Source organism: Zalophus californianus, chromosome 7, assembly GCF_009762305.2.
Source record: "Zalophus californianus isolate mZalCal1 chromosome 7, mZalCal1.pri.v2, whole genome shotgun sequence".
In the NCBI taxonomy this organism is placed as follows: Eukaryota; Metazoa; Chordata; class Mammalia; order Carnivora; family Otariidae; genus Zalophus; species Zalophus californianus.
The window spans coordinates 19,300,236-19,322,087 of NC_045601.1; the positions used below are offsets into that span (position 1 = coordinate 19,300,236).

The 21,852-nt window shown below is 38.1% G+C and overlaps 1 long non-coding RNA gene across 7 annotated transcripts in view; it reads left to right on the forward strand.

Annotated features, from left to right (window-relative positions):
• The window catches only part of LOC113927345, a 151,988-nt gene that overhangs the window by 67,217 nt on the left and 62,919 nt on the right, over window positions 1-21,852 (forward strand). For 5 of the 7 annotated variants that reach the window (XR_003521589.2, XR_003521592.2, XR_004820227.1 and 2 more), the window contains one exon: window positions 14,006-14,114. The exons of 1 other annotated variant lie outside the window; for it this stretch is intronic. This is a non-coding gene — a long non-coding RNA (uncharacterized LOC113927345). Of the gene's footprint in view, window positions 1-7,696; window positions 7,818-14,005; window positions 14,115-21,852 lie in introns of those variants that run through there. One more of the 7 variants, XR_003521591.2, reaches the window with a different exon arrangement.

Genomic DNA, 21,852 nt, shown 5'->3' on the forward strand with positions numbered 1-21,852 from the left:
AAATAGTCATATGTAATTAGTGTAGTTTCCATTTTAAAGATGGGGAAACTGCCATCTAGAAAAGGTAAGTAAATTAGGTCACACAGAAAATAAGGAGCTGATCCAGAATATAAAGCCACGACTGTCTGAATCTAGAGCTCTTAACAATTATAGTGTAGTTCTCTGATGAGCCTATACTTGTTTTCTGCACTTCGCTAATTCCCAGACCCCAGGAGGAGAATGGTGATATCCTGTTGATACTGTCTAATGGCCAATTCAGTAACAATTCTCAATCTTTCTTGGTCCGGATTTTTCTACAGCACTTGGCACCATGAAACATACTCTTTTTTATGTCATTTCTGTTGCCACCGTTTTGTCCTAGTTATTTCTTATTCTGATTACTTCTCAGTCTCCTTCATTGGCAGCTTTACTTCTTTTGCCCCATGTAGGTTAGTGTTCCTTGGGTTCCAGTCTTGACCACAATGATCTTGTCTACACTCGTAGTGCTAAATCAGTCATTCAAAACTCTATCTTCAATGTAGACCTTTCACTCAATTTCAGAATATTATGTCTCACTGCTTACAAGATATTTACACATGGATGCATCACACAGAAACTACAAATGCAAGAGCTAGGAAGTTGAACCCATTATCTTCCTCCCAGAACTGCTTTACTGTGAATGCCAATAGTACCATTCATACTCTTACAACATTCCCAAGCTTTGTTGGCTTCCTACACTCCTTGGTCCCCATAACTAATAAATATGCTCCATATCTGCTATAGACTAGGCGTTGTGTCCCCCAAATTAGTATGTTAAAGCTCTAATCCCTTATGTAATGATATTGGGGGTAATTAGGTTTAGATGAAGTCATGAGGGTGAAGCCCCCAGGATGGGATTTGTGCCCTTATAAGATGATGTAGGGACCAGAGCTTTCTTTTTCCACTATGTTGAGGTAAGAGTGAGAAGGCAGCTGTCTGTGAACTAAGAGGAGGGCTCGCACCAAGAATCTAGCCATGCTGGCACCCTGATTTTAGACTTTCATTCTCTAGAACTATGAGAAATAAATATTTGTTGTTTAAGCCACCTAGTCTATGATACCTGCTACAGCATCCCAAACTAAGACAAAACCTTCTTATTTTTCTCCACTACACCATCATGTGTGCTTTTTTCAGACCTTTGTTATCATTCCCTGAACCACTGACCTTCTTCCTGAATCCTGTCCTGATCCCACCTTTATCCCTACAACCTATCAAAACCCATCCCTGGAACAGTCACCAGAGTTAATTTTCTGAAATAAGCATCTGATCACGTCATGGTAGGCAAAAGAAATAGCAGGTTGAAAGCTGTGGGTATATTAAAAGCAAAACATGTTTTTGGGTAACTTTAAGTAGTGTGCTATGGCTGGACATTGTGTTCTACAGATGAGGTCAGAAATTCATTAGGACACAAATCAAGGAAGTCTCAGATGCCAACCTCCAGATTAGGGATCAGCAAAATTTTCTTGTTGTGTGTGGCTTTGTGGCCCCATATGGTCTACCACATATTCTTTTCTTTTATTTTAATTTTACTCATTTATTTGAGAGGGAGAATATACACAAGACGGGGGAGGAGCAGAGGCGGAGGGAGATGCAGACCCCCTGCTGAGCAGGGAGCCAGACATGGGGCTTGATCCCAGGACCCCAGGATCATGACCTGACCTGAAGTCAGACACCCAACTGACTGAGCCATCCAGGCGCCCTTATCACACATTCTTCTTATTATGTTGCTCCATCCTTTAAAATATGAAAAACATTCTTAGCTTGTAGATCACACAAACACAGGCAATGGGACAGATTTTAAATCCCAGCTCTTGGTTGGATTTTTAAAGAAAACTATTATTGTGTAGGTTTTCTCATTTTAAGGGTGGGAGGGAGATGTGGTCTCCTGCTACTCCCCAAATCCTCTAAATTGTCTCTTTACATTTGTTTCTCCCTCAATCTAGTGTGCCTCCTCATATTCTGATGCTGTAAAACTGGAAACTACATTTAAGACTTCTTTGTAGCTAAGGGTCTAAGTGTGATTTTGGTTTGGCTAGTTAGGTGCACCCCCCTGAAATGCAAAGGGAGAAATAAATCTGAGATTGTCTTTCAGGTGCTTCTTCTGTTTTTTGCTGTCAAGCATGGTCATGGAAGCAGTGGGTGTTTCTGTGACTGTGTTAGCACAGGACCCTGCGACCTGTCATTAGTTGTGTTAGTGGAGAAGAAGGCCATGGAGTATGAGACATTTATTTATCTGGTATGTTGCAGGCTCTGGAGTGAACAATCCTGGTGGTAATTCCCTAATCTCTGGAGTGTAGTTAAGATAGCATATTTTTGGAGTTAAGGTTTGCAGAGATAACTTCCTGATTCCCCACCTTTCTGACTGTGGTGGAGGTAGCAAAGGTCCTCATAGCCTAACGCTACTTTGGTATTCTGAGAGTTCTTCCCAGAAGAAATGTCTAGAGCCTGCTCTTCTGTCCTCCCACTGATTCTGTAGAAATCTTGAAAATTTCCTTTATGCTTAAAATACCTAGAGTGGTTTTTGTTATCTTTCAGCTGATTCCTGACTATGTCTTACTACCATATTTTTCATTTGGATTGACTTCTGTCATTTACAAAGCACTTTCACCTACATTATCTCATCTAACCCTGCTGCAGGTACTCTATTTCATTGAATCTATCATGCCAAGCATTACAAATGTACTTTTTTAAAAATGTACCACTATGAAAGCAAAAAATAATTCTATCTAATAAAACACATGACAAAATATGTTTTAATTACCTAGAAATAATTTTATTATGCTTATTGTAAATGTATTTTCTTTCCCTTCGCCCCAGATGAGTTTGTTAAGTATTCTCTATGTGACTTAATACTTGAAGTGTCTGTAGTAGGTGTGTTAACATAGTAAAGAGGTAATAGAACTAGGTAATAGATGAAGGAAATCTACCTTGCCCTGCGCCATACTTGCCCCATATTAAATCCCTGAGTTCTCAGTCCAGAGGCCTCCAAACTTGGGTTTAGGGAGTTGGAACAAAGGGACTGTGTGAAACCAGCCAGAGAGATGGATTGGGAAGGTGGTGACAGGGTCGTGACCAAGTAAGTACTCATCTTCACAGTTCTGGGGTCCAGGGCAGTCCTATGCAGTAGCTTGGTCACAAACACTAACGTGGATTATCAAAAGCAACCATACATTGTAAGATGCATCTCAACTTCATTTGCTAAAATGGAGAAAATGTGCATCTTATAATCAAAAAGTGGTATTTTTACTACCATTATACAGTGAGAAAATCCAGGCTCCAGGATTTTAATGACTTCAGATAGCTAGTTAGAGGCAGAGCCACGAGTTAGAGTTGGATCTTTTACAGCCAGATTCTGTGCTTTTTAGACCCTGCCATAACTGTCCCATACACAAGCTATAGATCTGAGGTAGTAAGTTAAATTTTCAAAGAGAAAGACAATAAAATTTCCTTGACTCTTGTGGCAATTCCTTGTTATTTTTTTTCTTAAATAACTTAGACAAGAAATTTTCAACCTGTGGGGCTCAGCTCAAAACACTCAAATGGATGAGAATCTGGAAAGTCATTTTCTTTGAGCCTTTTCATATCTTTAAAAGCCTACTTCATCCAATGCTGTGTGCATGTGACAATATCATCCCACAGCTAAAAACAGAGTCTATTTCAGTGATGCCTTAAATTCACAGAAAATGAAACAAAATCCCAGATAATGACAACCATTTTAGAGTCTGTTAGGAATCAGATAAAAGGACTCAACAGCATGTCACTGAGAAGAATTGAATCAAGAATGAAGCAGATTTAGTGGTACCTCCTTAAAGTAATGATGAAGCACTGATTTGTCTAACATGTCTCCATGCACCAGCTCTAGTAGGTCAGTTCTAATTACCTTTCCTTCTCTGGGCTATATATAGATAAACGCTTGGGTTATTAAAATGCCTTGTAGGCTGGTTATTTAATTGCTACAGAATTGATTTCACGAAGGAAAGAAAAACAGATTAGAGCTTGAGATGTAAATGTGAAACTTGACAGACTGCATGCAGTGTGTTGCTCAAGTCTATCAATAGAATTGTCAGCCCACAGATTCTAGCTGGCTATTATGGATCCATGTAATACAGGAAGAACACATTTGACAACTATAAGAGAAAATGTAACTGCTCTTCCCTCCAAAATAGCAAGAAATGGTGTATTTTTGTCTTATTTCCATGCTATCTTACATATTATACATTATCAAAAATAATTTTAAATTGGAATGGCTTCCCTGTTTGCTCATGAAACGTTCATACTTTCCTTTTGCTCTTTTCTCCCCTGTTTCTTCCTCACTTCAATATCACAGGTGGTGGTGGTATGCTCTATTTTGGACACTAGAGAAGTACATTTCATATTCTTGCTGTGTCTCATAACTACAAACCAGAGAACACATAACATGAATTTTTCCCTTGATTTTTGTTTTGGAAAAATCTTGCCATTTCAGACAAAGAGAAAGGGATAATAAAATAACAGAAAATAGACTTAATATTACTTTAAAATTCATTTACTTAACATTCATTGCTAAATATCTACACTACCATGAGTTCAACGATGAACAAGACAAAGACCTTTTCTCATGTTCCCTCCTTTCTCGATGAGAGGCATACCAAGACAGAAATGTAATGATAGGTCATGATACGTATAATAAAGACATATTTTATCAGGATATTTTAAGACATATTTTTCCTCCTTGCAACTATGACAATAGGGTACTGTATTAGTCTGCTCAGTCTGCCATAACAAAATGCCACGGATTGGGTGGCTTAAGCAATAAAAATTTATTGCTCAGAGTTCTGGAGTCTCAGAAGTCCAAGATCAAGGAGCAGGCAGGGTAGATTTCATTCTGAGGCCTCTTTTAGCTTGTAGGTGGCTACCGTTTTGCTGTGTGCTCATGTAGTCTTCTGTGAATGCACAGAGGGAGAAAGGGAGCTCTCTGACATTTCTACATGTAAGGGCACTTATCAGATTAAGGCCCTACTCTATGACCTCATTTAACCACACTTCTTTATTTTTTTTAAAGATTTTATTTACTTATTTATTTGAGAGAGCGAGAATGAGAGAGAGAGAGAGAGAGCACATGAGAGGGGGGAGGGTCAGAGGGAGAAGCAGACTCCCCGCTGAGCAGTGAGCCCGATGCAGGACTCGATCCTGGGACTCCAGGATCATGACCTGAGCCAAAGGCAGTTGCTTAACCAACTGAGCCACCCAGGCGCCCCACACTTACTTCTTTAGAGACCTCATCTCCAAAAATAGCCACCTGGACATTAGGGCTTCAACATATAAATTTGAGAAGACTCAAACATTCAGCCCATAATAGGTAGAGTAAGTGTGAGGATAATCAATGCTGTATGAGTCAGTGCAGAGAACTGTTTTAAAAGGATGACCATGTATAGCCTTTCTGATAAGGTAATCTTTGAGCAGAGACCCAAATAAAGGGGGTGAGCCCAAATAAATAACTTGGGGAAAGTATTTCAGGCAATGGAATAGTAAGTGCAAATGTCCTGCGACAAAAGCTGGCATGGTGTGTCTGAGAAGCAGCAAGGAGGGCAGAAGTTTTGGGTGCGCAGGAGAAGACTGCCGGGAGATGAGTCATGGGGTCCAGCCCAACAGGGTCGTGGTTCTCAACTTGATCAATCCTCATGACCCATTTTATAGCAAATATTTTGTAATGATTCCTTTTGTATTCTGAAATAAGATGCATGGAACATATAAACTAACTATGCAAATATATTTAGGAAGACCATATAGTAGGCATCACATAACACATGCACTATAATAACTTAAAACATGCACCAAATAAAAGTAGATAAAACTTTATAGTCTCTTAATGAAACTTAAAACACCTGCTTTCCTCAATTGCTTTGATGTTAACATTCCTGTTGAACCTGTCAATATACTTTAAAGTGTATATGTAAACAGATTGCATAAAGGTAAATTTATGTTAGGATATAAACCCTTCAAGATTTCTGATGAAATAAGGTCTGAAATAATGGCACTTTCCTTAATCAATTTTTTTGCAATGTGTTTAGATATACGTTCGTCAGCTCTTTATTGTATCTTTATTCTTGTGATATACCTCATAACTATATATTTCCAAAGTAAGGGAGAGACATTGTTTTTTCCTTGTTTTTGGCTAATATGAAGCTGCTCATTTTTATCATAAGTGGAGGGAAAAGCTGTCGAATTAAATGGAGCTCTGAATTGTAATTCTGAAGGGAAATTGAATTTTTGTACTTTGCCTAAAATATACTGAAAGGGTAGGATGAGTGACACAGCGAGGAAGAGTTAAATGTGCACACAGTTTACTTGATCTAGAGAAGAGCAGGCTGGACAGAGCCCAGTGGCCTCTGGGGCTGAAGCAGGTTCTCTATGGCCTGCCTGATGAGCTGGATTTAAGATGACTTTTCAGGACCAGGGAGGGAAATATCCACCTGCTACCTGTGAACAATAGCTAATACCTGAACACACGAAAACATTTCTGGCCTATTCTTTCATTGCCAAATATGCTGGGCTTAAAGTAAAGTACTTCACAATACCCATGTGCCTGGATATTTGGGGTACTTTAGGCATGAAAAGGGTGAAATGTTTTCTAAAGTGACTCAATTTCTTTGATTTATAAATATTTGTTTGGAAGTTTATCCTAATATGTATATATTCAAAAAGTTATAAGTATGACTGATGAGACATATTATTTATAGTTGATTTTTAAATTCCCTTATCCTATATTTAATATCACCTGGGTAGTTAGAATTAGAAAAAAGATATCCCATCTCATGACTTTTGGAAATTCAAATCTGATAGATAAAATTTTCATCTCTCTTTCCCTCTCTCTATCACATCAAGTCTAATTCTGTATAACATAAATTATACAAATTTATATATTTATATAAAATAATATAAATTATATATATATAAATGGGCAGCTAGATTAGATTGTGAATATGCTTTAAAAATGAAATATAGTTTGATTAGTGGCTTCTTTCCTGTCAGGAGTTTATATTTTGGAGTTGGAGTAGAAGACTTTATTCAGTAAAATAAATATACAAGAAATTATACTAAATAGTGAATACTATTGTCCTTTCAAAAGGTAGATACTAACTCCATTATAGCTATAGGAGATCAAAGTAACTTTTGGTTAAAAAGCTGCAGTTACAAGGTTAAATGCCAGCTTTTGGTTATTCTGTCTAGTTGGGTCATATGCTTTTTGGATTTATGGAAGTTTCCTCTGTCCCAGGTGTCTTGGGTTACCAGATTACAGACCAGTGGGACAGTCATTTCTTGAACAGAAATTCGGAGAAGTAGACAGGATTCTGCTTTCCAAATTTTCCCTTCAAGACTAATAGGCTTGAGTTAGCCAAAAGATGACATGAAGGGGAAAAGGGAAGCTAGGAGAGACAGCCTAGCACCCTCCATGTGGAAAGAAACGGGAAGAGCAGACAGAAGCATCCCTCACCTAAGGAGGAGGAAATCCTTCTGCCTCCAGTATTTGAGTCCTACTTAGATGCTCTGCTGAAGAGTAATGAAATTATGTGGTCACCCAGCCTTGGTAATATTCGAAGAAAGACACAATGTAACAAATGAATTCCTATTAGTAGGGATGCAGTGACTTATCCTTGACTGTAGAATTAACTATTAAAGGCACCGTTTTATTTCACAGAGGTTGAATCCTGATGAACTGAAAGGCTATTCCAAGTACTGAGGATTTTGCCTTGAGGCTATTACCCCAGCTTGAACAGAATTTGAATGGATCAGCTGGAGCAGATGCATTTTTTTTGTCTTGGTCATTAGATTTTATATTACTGTAGCAACAAATAAAATAAAATCATTTCAGAAGAAGAAGCTTATTAGATTTCAGCATTTTGGTTATGAGTAGCAAACTTTTTACTAAATAAAAAATTTAAATAACTGCAACACAGAAAAAAAAGAAATATTAACTTCTGGTTACTTATGATGTATGTCTTAAAGCCCTTTAAAAAAATAAAAAGAAAGTGACCATATTAAGTTAATAATTAATAATAGTGTTGATTGGGCTGGTTAGCTCCATTTTGGAGCATAATATTTTCCCCTTGTATCAACTATTTCTCATGGATACATTCCATGGCCAAAGGTTTTATTTTCTTCATCTCATACAGATATTTCAGAATGTGTCTCACTGGTTATAAAAAGGACAAAAAAAAAAGGAGGGGGAAGGCATCATGTGTAATAGAAATGCATGAGGCCTGGAGTTAGTTGAGAAGGGAAAAAGACATAGACAGGCGCCCCCACACCGTGCCAAGGATCTTCCCATTATTTGGACGCATATGAGTCTTAGAAGCAGGGATTGCTACCATTGAAGCTTGGGGTGTTACCTTCTTCAGGTGTTACCCTGAAGTTTTGAGTGTCAAATCCAAGTCCATGTGATCCAAAGTGAGGCTTCCTCCACATGCCACAATGCTCCTCAGGGGCTGAGTTCTATTTGGCAAGGCTTTTAGTATTTTTATCAAGTAGGAAGAACTGCCAAAAACATATTATTACTGTCAAAATTAAAATGGCACCGTGTATGTGAAGGTGTTTTGTAAACTTTAAAATGCCAAACAATGGAGATGATAGATTGTGGATATATTATGGAAAATTCAACATGATTCTTAAAGTGGAAGACACTTTAAAACACCCATACCCTCTTTAGGCTGCAGTTCACTGGAGTCATCTACATAACAAACACGGACAATAAGAGTTAAGGTATACATTACTTGAAAACTATTGCCAAAGCAATATGTACATAGAAAACCAGGATCACTCAGAGGAAAGCATCTGTACCAACTTTGATGCTTCTAACTGACCACTGAAAACCATTCTGTACAGAAGTATAGTTTTCATAGGTGGAACACAGAGCTGTAGCATAGGAAAATGTTAATATGATTAAAAGCTAGCGACAAGAGAGGGATGTCAGTGGGTTGTGCTAAACATAAGGTTTTTTTCTAGGTACTGTCAGAAAAATCCTTATGCTTACTACTTTTCTAAAAAGGGAGAGGAAAGTAAGGGGGGAAGCATACACATAGTTTTACCATTTAAACATGCATCCTTTCAGTCATACGTGGTAATCAGACACCACTGACTATTTCTGGCTCACAAATCTTTTGCAAATTGCCTGGCTACCACTCACCTTGTTTCATCCTTGCCTACACATTTGTCAGCCATCAGAACCACCTACAACAGCTTCCACTCAAATAACATGGTTACTAACAAATCCCCTCAAAGTGAAAATAAATGTGTGCAGTCGCATGACACCCTTCCCTTTTCTTCCTTCCCTATGGCTGGGGCCCATTTGGCACCAAGCATCATGCTGTCCAGATGGTGGCCACTTCTCTGCTCCTGCTTTAGCACATTCCTTGCCAAGGCTCCAAGTGCCAGTTTTCCGGTGAGAATCTGTTTGCAGGAAGATAGCTGCCTGGGTGATGTCACCACCCTTGTCATCTACAACTGAAGCCATAGTGAAACAAGGGCTAGGGCCAGAGAAGAGGGAGGAGGTAGGCAGAGAGGGGGTTTGTATGAAAAAAGGAAATTATTAAAGAAATATAATTCACTTGACTTACCTGTGTGACTTTTGGTAAGTTATTTGAACACTCTGGACTTTCATTTCTAAAATGAAACAGTTGGGCTGAATGATTGCCTGTCACTCCTTATCTCTAACATTCTACAATCTTATGACTATTGAGTGTATGTGCATCAGGAGGATGCCTCTGAGCAAGATCCATTCTCCATTACAGTGATGACTATATTATGGCCAGTCACCCATTTGGGGGTGGAATAAATAAGTTTCAGATACATGTGGGAGGTAGCTTCTTTATAGCAAAACTAGGTCTGCCTGATGAAACATTTCAGTGGGATCCTAATTTCAGACTGTCATGTTCTTCAGTGTTGAGAAGAGTTTTCTAGGCAAGTGCAGATTTCTTGTCTGCAAATGTCTAATTGGAATTGTGTTGATGCAGGAAAGGATGATTTACTGTGTTTCTACGATAAATTAGTTACTGGGGACACTGTACTGAATAATTTTGAGCCTAATATCCATGGAACAGGCTGTGCAATGGTTTGTACCATCAGACCACAGGGAATCTTTCCACAAGAGTGCCAAATTATTATATGTATACCCTTCAAATATTTTTACTGAAGTGGAGGCCATTTGGAAAGGTGCTCAGATGAGTTTGACCTCGTCTCATTTTCCTACATGGCCCTCAGAACATGCATGTGTGAGAGTACTGCCCACAAGCCCTTGGTGAGGTCTGGAGCTGTCCAAAGTTCCAAAGTTCCAGAGAGGGAGACTGCAGCATTGTCAGAGGGCTCTGGGCTCCCTTCAGCTTGGCGCTATGCTGTGTGGCTATAAATATGTCTTTGTAGATCTTGTTATCTACTGTGTAAAAAAGTAGAAATTGGGGAGAATGCTTGAGGTAAAAAGATACTACTGCTTTGATATTCAGCTTACTCTTATCCAAATTATGAATCATTTCTCCATCAATATGTTTTCAATAACTGTTTTGAATATACAATAACACTGAATTTTTTGTCACAATCTATCCACCTTTCCTTCTCATTTAAAGTTTCAGCTGGGGGTGGGTGGGTGGTATGGGTAGAGCTTGATAGAAAAACATTGTTTTCTTCTTTTTGAATATATGGGAGTTCTGCACATGACTGTATATTAAATGGGTGATGGTTTCCTATATTTTCATATGATATATATTGTTTTCCTTGTGGCATAAACCCGCTTGTGCACAAGAATAACTCAGGACACAGAGTCCTATAAAATTCAAGGCTGGAGAAATTTAGGTATTAGAATTGTATTAGTCTACCTCAGGTTGCCATAATAAAATGCCACAGACTGGATGGCTTAAACAACAGAAATTTATTTCCTCACAGTTCTATAGGCTAGAAGTTCAAGGTCAAGTTTCCAGCTGATTTGATTTCTGATGAGGATTTGTTTCTGGCCGTCAGATGACTGCCTTCTGGTTATATTCTCATGTGACCTTTCCTCAGACTATAAATGTAGAGAGGTGGGGAGAGAGCTCTCTTGTGTCTCTTCTTTAAGGGCATTAATCCTATTGCATTGGAGCCCCCATTCTTCTGAGCTCATTTAATCTTAATTACTTCCTTAGCGGCCCCATCTCCAAATACAGTCACCTGGGGGATTAGGGCTTCAACATATGACTTTTAAGAGGACACAAACATTCAGCCCATAACAAGAAGGTTACAGATTTTCAGGGGATGTACAATGTAGGAGTGGAGGTGGTATAGTTTAGTGCCTAAGAAGTATGTCTTTGAAGTCAGTTACATCCTAGTTTGATTTCTGGTTTTGCTACTTACTGTGTGACCTTGGACAAGTTCATTTGGAAATAATTTACTAAATATTTTTTGAGAATCTGGTGGGTTTTATAATAGGAGCTGACCATAGAGTTATAAATATGACAGAAATAAACAATACTGTCCATGTTAGAGCCCTAGAGGAGTAGTTGAAACATGGAAAATATTTGGTAAATTCTAGTTTCTAAAATTTCCTTGCTCATCTGAGCATAGAAGATACAGGTTTTATTTCTATTCCTTTGGAATTCCCAGGAAGTGAGTCAATTTCCCAATGGGATTCTGCTTTAGGTAACATTAGGCAGTTTCTACAAGCAGAGTGGAAACCCTAAGGTTTCTAAGTATGTGCATGTATACGTGTGCAGGAGGCAGCATGTGTGTAGGTGGGGAGAAAGAGGCCTGGTCCAAGATGGTGGGGGCAATACAGCCGGATGGAGACTGAAAATACCCACTGTGCACTGAGTGGTGGGGCTTAACCTTTTCAGATTGTACTACAGGAGTAATGAATCTCTGATGGTCTCTTGAAGTCACCCACTGTCCCTGATATTCTTGCAGGTAAGAGATAAGCTACAGGGATCTCCTCTAATCAGTATTCTGTCTGGATTTACCCAGTCTTCTTTGTGGAGCCTCTTTGTTTCTGGGGTTGTCAAAGGTCAGGATGTCAATGTAGTAACCAATCCAGCAGATGATGTAGATTTCTTTCCCGTTCAATGAGCAAACGAATCTGCTCATGTCCACACACTTATATGGGCTTGTTCAACCATGGCACATGTAAACACACATAGACACACGTACTTACTTGTAAATTTGTTTTTATTATTTAAGTATAATTGAGATACAATGCTATATTAGTTTCAAGTGCACAACATTCAACAATTCCACGTGTTACATAATGCTCACTACAATAAGACACCCACATACTTTTCGCAAAACTTATGATGAGGGTTTGGAGGTAAAGAGCATTGAGAGAGTAAATACTAAAATTCATTTTGTTTTCTTCTAAGGGAGAGAAACGATTTAGCTGTGTCCTCTTGTTTAGAATTGCAGATAACATCTTTTAATTCTTTATTGATTTTTTAAATTAAATTGTTATCAGAATGACCTAAAAGCATCTTAAAACTATCCTCTAGAATCTTCCACAATACCCCAAGTACATTGATTTAAAGTTTTGTCAATCACATGAAGGTTTTCCAGCTTCCAAATAAATTCTGGTGGCATTGGGATGCTGCAGAAAGAGAAATGGGCTGAAAGTCAGAAGCTGGGTCCTAGTCCTTGATCAGCCCCAAATCAATAATTATCTTGAGAAAGGCACCAACTGCTTCTCCTAGAAGAAGGCTCTAAGACTCTGGGGTTAATACTCTTCCCTGAGAAATGAAGGTGTTGGTGTAGATGACTTCAAATGCTCTTTCTACTTGATCCTTTAAAATGGCCTGGCTAAAATGCCAAAGACACTATAAGTGCTTTACATACATTGTATCAATTATTCTTTGTGATGACCTTTGTCACTCACATTTACAAACAAAAGCCTGGAGAAGTTAAGAAATTTGCCTTGAGATCTCACAGGTAGTAAACGGTAGCCATACCCAGCCCAAGTTTTTAGATGTCAAACTGTTCAGGAAACTAAAATAGCAACTGTATGTCCAGACTTGGCATTGGCTATATAAGAAGACATAAACACAAATAAAATAGAGTCTTCCTTATTCTTTTCAAGTCAAATTTGGGAAACGAACATACAAATAAACAAAAATACTTGAAGTAATTGGATTTCTGTGTATTGCTATCTAAACAATAATTTGGTAAAAGAAGAGAGAATTTTAGGCTTGAAATCTATTAGATGGGGTGGGATTGGGGGATGGTCTTCAAATATGCATAGGATTTGAATAAAGAAAGGAGATACAGGGGACTGCCCTAGACTGTGCATATATCAAGACCAAAGACAAAATGGTACAGGCAGTGATGAGACTGTGTGTGAGCTATGAGGTGTGCATTAGGAAATTAACTTGGAAAGATACAGAATGGGTCTATGCAATCGTCAAATCTCTAAGATTTGAAGGTATAAGAGATCTTCAAATCTCTAAATGAGAAGTGAGAAATTGCTGGCAAGGTTTTAAGCAGGGACTGAGTCTGAGCAAATACATTGTCATGCGTTTGGTCAGACTATGTATTGAAGGGGACAGAGAGAGAGAAGCTGTGGTAGATTTGTGGAATTGAGCTAGAGACCAGAGAGCAAGAAAGAAAAGGAGTTCATTCTGAATGATGTTTGAAGGACTAGAATAGATTATAGGGGATATAAAAAAGGGAGGTACCAAAGAAGACTCTAAGACTGTTTTACTGGATTTCTAATAAATCTTAGCATTGCCATACTGCTCTATTTAAGAAATAAGAAGGGATTTGTGGGTGAAGGAAAACAAAGAGGGAAGAACTGTAGGACTTTTTGGGAGCTGGGATTCACTTAGTAGAAAGGGACATTTGAAGAAGAGAGATGTCTGATAATCAGTTCTGAGGTGTATTGCTATGATTAAAACTCCCTCTGTTACTCCAAAACCTTCTCTGAAGTCTGTGATACACAAAAGGATTTCTGAATGATCTTTTTTGTTTGTTTCCTTTCTCCTCCCCCCTTTTTTTGGTGGAAATCAAGGACAGGGGGCTGAATGACTCATATGGCAGAGATTGTGTACAACTTGACAGTTAGTGAAGACAGTGAGGTGAAAGACACTAACTAATCTAGCAGAAGTAAAAATTGGGAGGTAAGTCATAACACAAGAACCTACCCTCCCCACCCCAAACACATCCCCACTTTACCTCCTCCTTAAAGTTTGAATTAGATTTTCAATAGGATGCAAAATGGGAATTAGTCCAGTTTTACCCAGATCTGAAGGGGAAAAGATGACCAAGCTAATGAATGTATTATATACGGAACTGTAATCAAGAAAATTAGAAAAGATAGTTAACTCTATTAAAGGCAATCTAAATGAAGTAGGACAGTTCTAATCCTAGGAGATCAATTCATAGCATGATTATTAATATATTGGTTTATTTAAATTATCATGTCTTTTTATAAAAGTCCTTTGGAACCTTTAAAAATGAGGAAGATAGGATAGAGACAAATGCTTTTCTTTTCTTTTATTTTATTTATATTCTTTATTTTCTTTTTTTTTAATTTAAATTCAATTAGCCAACATCATTAGTTTCAGATGTAGAGCTCAGTAATTTGTCAGTTGTATATAGCACCCAGTGGTCATCACATCACGTGCCCTTTTTAATGTCCATCACTTAATTACCCCATCCGCCCACCCATCTCCCCTCCAGCAACCCTCAGTTTGTTTCCTATATGCTAGGTCTTTAGGAATCTATGTATTTGACAGTCAATGTTTATTGAGTATTAGTTGCCTTAATTGGCCCTGTTGGAAGATGCAAAGGAAACCTGTGGTCTCTTTCCTTGAGACAGAGTTCACTTCAGATACATGGGGTTCTTTTCCACTGACAGAAAGGATAGTAGCATGGAATTTCAGCTTTTGAAAGGAAGTTAGAGTACTATACTACTCTTTTCTAAATTGGCTATTTAAATTTTTTTATATATATATCTAAAGGAGATGTTCCAGCAGCACCCTTTAGCCTCTGTTTTTAACTTAAATCTGAGGAAAGATTGAGAGAATTCTAGAAATATCAGAGTCAGTAACCTATAATTATAATGATTAGAACATGAATGTGTGTGTGTGTGTGTGTGTGTGTGTGTGTGTGTGTGTGTGTGTGTGTTGGGGAGAAAAAAGGAGAGTAAAGAAGGGTTCAGAAGATGGTATCAAAATTTAAGAGAGAAATTGGGAATTTTTTCCTTTTTTTTAAGATTTTTAATTTATTTATCCTACAGAGAGAGACACAGCAAGAGAGGGAACACAAGCAGGGGGAGTGGGAGAGGGAGAGGGAGAAGCAGGCTTCCCACTGAGCAGGGAGCCTGATGCGGGGCTCAATCCCAGGACTCTGAGATCATGACCTGAGCCCAAGGCAGACGCTTAATGACTGAGCCACCCAGGCGCCCTGGGAATTTTTTCCCATATAACAGTACTTACAGGTATTAAAACTTTTTCAACTGGTTTATGAAGCTGGAAAAATTACTAAATCAGATTCATATTTGGAAGCTATTGAGTTTTTTTTCTCTCCTTCATTTGTAAATATGTCCTCCATGTTCAGTACTAGGCAACCATATGATTTCATTCTCAGAATAAATGTGTATAGTCTGGCATAATATTAAGATTCCATGAAGTTTTCATTCATTTTAAACCTTCGAGAAGGAGAAACTTGCTCCTTCAATGGAAGCCTAAGATATTAGTGGAAAGCTTGGGCTATGTAAAAAATGCTGAATTGAATTGCAATCTGTTTGCCTGTAATTTCCATTTATTTATACCAGTTGATCATTTAGAAATACAAATAGAATAGGATTATCCCTTTTCTTAATAGAGCCCTGAAATATTTGAAGCTATCTACCATATCAGACCAACTTCCATTCTCCTCTTCTAACTCCTTCTTGTTTCCTCTTCCTTAGGCTAAAAATACTCATTTTCTTCTCTTCTTTGTGGGATATGATTTGAAGTTCTTTCATTCACAAAAAAACTCCCAGAAAAAGAAAAAAATCAGTGTGGCAATATTCTTCTTCATTTATCACACTTAAGGCACAATATTTCAAGGGTCATTCATTCATTCATTCATTCACTCAAGAAAATATTTACTGAATACCCATTAGGGCACTGTGCTTGATACTGAGGATAAAGCAGTGAACACAGGGAATTAAAATATTTAACCTCATGGAATTTACATTTAAGTGGGGAGAACAGAAAATATATGAGATAAATAATATAAAGTAACTTAGAGTGATAAGTATTTGAGAAAGAAAAATAAAGCAGGGCAGTCATATAAGATGTAGGTGGAGGAAATGATGTTATAGTCCTTGGTTAAAATGGCCAGGGGAGTCCTCACTGAGAAGGTAAGTGTATTAGTCTGGGTTTTTCAGAAAAACAGAACAAACAGGGTATAAGGACGTACTGTTACAAATGTCTATCTATCGATCATCTATTGATCATCTATCTATGTATCATCTGTTGATCATGAGATTTAGATAAGGAATTGACTCATGTGGTTATGAAGGCTGAGAAGTCCCATGCTTTGTAGTTGGCAAGCTGGAGACCCAGGAGAGCTGATGGTGAACTCCAGTCTGATTCTGAGTCCTCAGGCAGAAGAAGACCAATGTCCTATTTCAAGGACAATCGGGCAGAAAGAAGAAATTTTCCCTTGCTCAGCCTTTTTGTTTTCCTACCTAAGCCTCCAATGGATAGGAGGAGGCCTACCCCACCCTGGGGAGGGCCATCCTAGTCTAGGTTGAGATAAACACCGGGGGAATTACCAACATATAGATGGGATTTAAATTGAAGAGCTTAGACGATATCACCAAGGGAGTGAGTGATGTTAAAGAAGACGTCAAGAGACAGCCCTGAAAACTTGTAACCTCAGGGTGGATGACCCACACAGAATTGGAGAGAGTGCCTCCTAGCCTCATACACCTTGTTCTAAAGCCCCCTAAGATCACATTTGTCCTTGTAGAAGTTCCACCATACTGTGGACTTCTACTGTGCTTTTTGTTCCTGATTTTCTCAGCCGTACACTCTCAGTCTTTCTTAGACTCATGGAAGTCTGTTTCATATTACTCCTAAAATGCATCCTTTTCCTCCCCCTTAACCCCACATGTTGTATCCACCCTGCAGAAGCAGATGGACCCCCGCAAAGTCTGGTTTGAATGCTGACACTACGCACACATACCAAGAGAATATAAAAAGGTTTATGACACAGTTAAAGTCTCCTAGGAGACCAGGGCAGTCCTCTCAAGCAGAACTGAAATGGCTTGAGAAAGCAAGGAAAACAGATTGGCTCCTGATGTTTGTTTTGGTTAGAAGTTGGTGCTCCATGGGAATTCCTATGCGCAAGCAGGGTTTTGCATGGTTGGAATTGCTTGTCAGAGCCAAGGAAAGAAGCACTCAGGCTTTCTTAAAAGCTTGCCCAGATGTAGGGCAAAAGGGGAAGAGGGTGGGGTGAGGAGTAAAATGTGTCAGCAAACATCAAAAACTGGAGTCAGAGTCCTTTTTATAGCCTGTTTTTGTGCCACTAATATTCTGGACTTTAGTTCAGGATCATTCTTTTATTCTTATTAAACCCAATCTTGTTCAATTCAGTCTGTTATCCCAAGACACCGAAACCTTTTGGAGCCTAATTCTGTTGAGCAGTGTTTTTGCAATACTAGAAAGCTATTTATCATTGAAAAATGCAATGACTATAACCTCAAAATTTTTAATGATCAATAAAAATGTTGAATATTACAAATCTAAGAACAAAGCACTGCGGCATCCAATTCAGCTATTTCTTTTGGGTTGGCATAAACCATTAACTATCCTGTAACATAACCAATGGCTAATTCGCCAAGTTAAGCTAGCCTCCAAACCTTATTATTCTAGATTGCTTAACGACATTTTGATCGGATTATGAGCCATGTGAACCCTCTTGTGTAAGCCCAGATGATCTACTGGATTAATAATGGTCTGTCATATTAATAATGGTATCAAAGGAGAAAATGTGGCTTGAATTTGCTTTTTGATCAGCCACTCAGAATGCTGCTAGGAACCAATTACAAATTCACCTCCCTGTAGATTTTTCAATGTACTATTTTGGCTCTTTCATCTATCTCTGGTCTTGTAATACTGCTTTTAGTACCCAGAGATCTCAATTGCAAAGTATTTTCATTATGTGGTTTGTTAATTCATCATTGTCAGGAGGTATGAATTCATTTAGAACAGGTTTGTGCTGACCAATAAAGTCCTTACCCACTTTGGGCCTCAATTCCTTCCAACAGTGTTTAGCATGAGTTTGGGAGGTTGAAAAACATAATCTTTATGTCATTGTATCATTAGTTCAAAGTCATGGCCTTCTCTTGCTTCAAATAAACCCATAAGTTACTGTGATATTTTAAGTTTCCCCCCGAATCTCAGCTGATTCAGTACCTTAATCTCCCTAACATGAGTCTTACTGCGCCTGCCATTCTCATGTTCATGTTCGCTTATTCATTCATTCATTCATTCAGTTGGCAATACTTCCTGATTATTTGCTATGTTCTTGGCACTGTATTACCGAGGTGATAAATAAGATAGATATGGATACTTTCCAATTGTATTTTTCTTTTTAAAACATCTGCAGCTACTTTTTAAAAGTTTTCTTTGCACTTTCCTCATCATTTTATTATTTGTAATTGTACTCAAAATTACATTTTTGAGAACATAACACTTTTGAGTCATAATCTCTTTGGGTGTCTCATGCCATGAATAATGCATATCTTTTCTCTAAACATTTTGAAGACATTCACATAGTGCCGAGTGTACAATCCATGATGTCCAGTTTTCTTTTCCTTGGACAAAAATAAAATCAGGATATCATGGTCCCTTTCTTTTTTTCAAAATTCACATTATTTTCACTTTACCAATCAGTTCTTCTTATTGTCAGAACTAGGTGCAAAGTGGTCATTTCTTCTGGCTGTGTCCTTGCTGCTTAGAGATTAAATTGTCATTATTGATATTTAAGCACCTGTTACGTGGTTGGCTTTTAGCCAAATAAAATGGACAGTTGAAGTCTTCTTTCACTGCTGTTAAGAAAGGAACCTCACCTGTCTTGTTTGTTCATGCCTAATATCCATACCATGATGGGTGCTCCATACTGGTCACTATTATTCTTATTACTTATTCAATACTCTCCAGTGTGCTTCTGTCTTCAGGGAATGGAGATTTCTATGCAGAGGGTAATTTTCTTAGCTTTAGCTACTCCATTGCTCCTCTTAAAATTGTTTCTTTTGAGTAAGGCAAGTCCTTCTATCATCATGTTCTAACCTAGGGGATGATTGCATCACATCTTACAGATTTATTTTTTAATATTTTCGTTCACTCAACTAATACTCAATGCCTATAATAAGAATAGTAATAACAATAACTAAGTTATTGAATATTAACTGTGTGCCAGGCACTTTTTTAAAATACTTCACGTGAATTAACTAATTTGATCTTTATAATCCAACCAACACAGAAGGATAGTAAGAAAATTTTCCAAGGTCACATAGGTTTTAAGGGGAGGAGTATGACCATATTCTGGGTATAGGCGATTTAGCAATGGATAAAATGAAGAAGATTCCTTTTTATAAGGAATTTATATTTCAGGGAAATAAGCAGATGGAAAATAAATAAACAAGATACTTTCAGATGATAGGTACTATGAAGAAAAGTAAATGTGGGATGTGGTAGAATGACAGGGGGTTAGTATAACTCTATCAGATGGTCAGGGAGGCCTCTCTGGAGAGGTGACTAACCGTGGATCAGCCTGGATACTTTCATCTGCAAGTAACAAACAAACTGAGCATAAAATAGTTTAAACAATAGAAGAATTTGTTATCTTACATAAAAAGATGTCTTAAGGTAGAAGGACTCTCGGATTAGTCAGAGACTAGTGGATGTAAGAAAATATTGGTTCTTACATGCCTGTCTTAGCATGTGGATTAGCTACCTCTTCGCTTGCAAGATGAGTACATCACTTCTAGGCATTCCATCCTCAGACACCTTAGGCAAAGTCCTTAGGTAAAAATGACATCTTCTTTCCATAGGTCTCTTTCTCTGTGTCTCTCTCTCAAAGACACACACACACACACACACACACACACACACCAGTAAGAACTCTCTGTTCCCAGCAGACTTTGCATCGCATCTATTTTTTTTTTTTAAAGATGTTATTTATTTATTTGAGAGGGAGAGAATGAGAGACAGAGAGCACAAGAGGGAAGATGGTCAGAGGGAGAAGGAGACTCCCTGCCGAGCAGGAAGCCCGATGCGGGACTCGATCCCGGGACTCCAGGATCATGACCTGAGCCGAAGGCAGTCGCTTAACCAACTGAGCCACCCAGGCGCCCCTGCATCGCATCTATTGACCCAAATTGTATCACCTGCATGGGAAGTGAAATTACCAGGTGTGACCTAGAGTTTAAGATTTAAACTAATTAAGATTCAGCTCCTGGAACTGGAATTTGAGTCACTTTTCTTAAGTACAAGAATTACCAGAGAAAGTTAAACAACTAAAGAATTAGTGAAGAAAGAGGGGATAGATTTGAATAGGCAACCACCAGTGCCTATGATAAGCTGAGTCCTGAGCAATGAGAAGGAGTTAACCATATGATGATCTGGGGAAGGATACTCCAGAGAAGGGAACAGCAGCTGCAAGTCCTTGAGAATAGAAAGTAGCTTAGTATGTTCAAGGAACAGAACAATGTGGAGTTGAAACACAGTGTTATGAGAAACAGGAATGGGAGAAGGTGAGAAGTGAAATGGTGTACTGTTTAAGAATCCAGGCTTGACTCCTTTTTTTTTTTCAACCTAACTTCTAGTGCCTAGGTTCAAATAACAGACCTGCCATTTGTTATTTATTTGGCTTTGCACAAATTACCTTACCTATCTGTGTCTCAGTTTCTGCATCTTTAAGTGGGTATGTGTAATAAACAACTCATGGAATTATTCAAGATGAAAAACAAGACATAAATAATGATTACAACAGGGTCTGGAATATGTAGGTATTCAGTAAATGTTAGCTATCATTATTATATCATTGGTTCAGGTTTCATAGACCATAGTAACATTTTTATTTTATGCCAATTAAATTGTGAAGTCATAGGAATGGTTCAAGTGGGGGAGTGAATGAATATGATTTGAATTTTTAAAGAATATTTTCTTTTTGCCATGCATCGATTAGAGTATGGGGCAGGAGAGGAGTAGATGTGGTATAGTTTGTAGGAATTTGCAGTAACTTAGATCAGGGAGGTTTGACTAGGGTGAAAGAATTGGGGAGGGAGGTAGAGCTAACAGAACTTGCCAACAGCTTATATCTGAGTTTGTGGTTAAGTTTGTGGTTAAAATTATATCTAAGTTTGTAGTCGTGTAACCTTGGAAAATATTCTGTATATTTGACTTGGAACATTGGGGAAGCGCTGATGCTCTTTATTGAATAAAGGGGCCCATGGGATTCACAAAACTGACAAAGGGATCTATGGAGCAAAAAGGTAGAGAACGTTTAAAATTCCTTGTCCATGGATCTGTTCTTCCACATTTTTCAAATGAAATTTTCTCTTACCTTTCCTCTTGGGAACTCACTTTTCCTCAATTTAGATACTTGATCTGATAATAAAACAATCTGTGAAGATGGTCTTTGTCAAACCAGTTTACCACAGAGCAGAAGTGAGGACATAATGAATCTAACACTTGCTTGTTGAATATGTCCCAAGCCTTTCAAGGCCCAGCTGTTCGAGTTTAGTAAGTGACTCTCATGAGAAATGATTTGTAGTTATTTTCATTTTTATTTCCCCTATCTTTTCCTTCCAGCTGTCGGAGCCTATTTTTTCCTGTAGGTAGAAAATAATTTTAT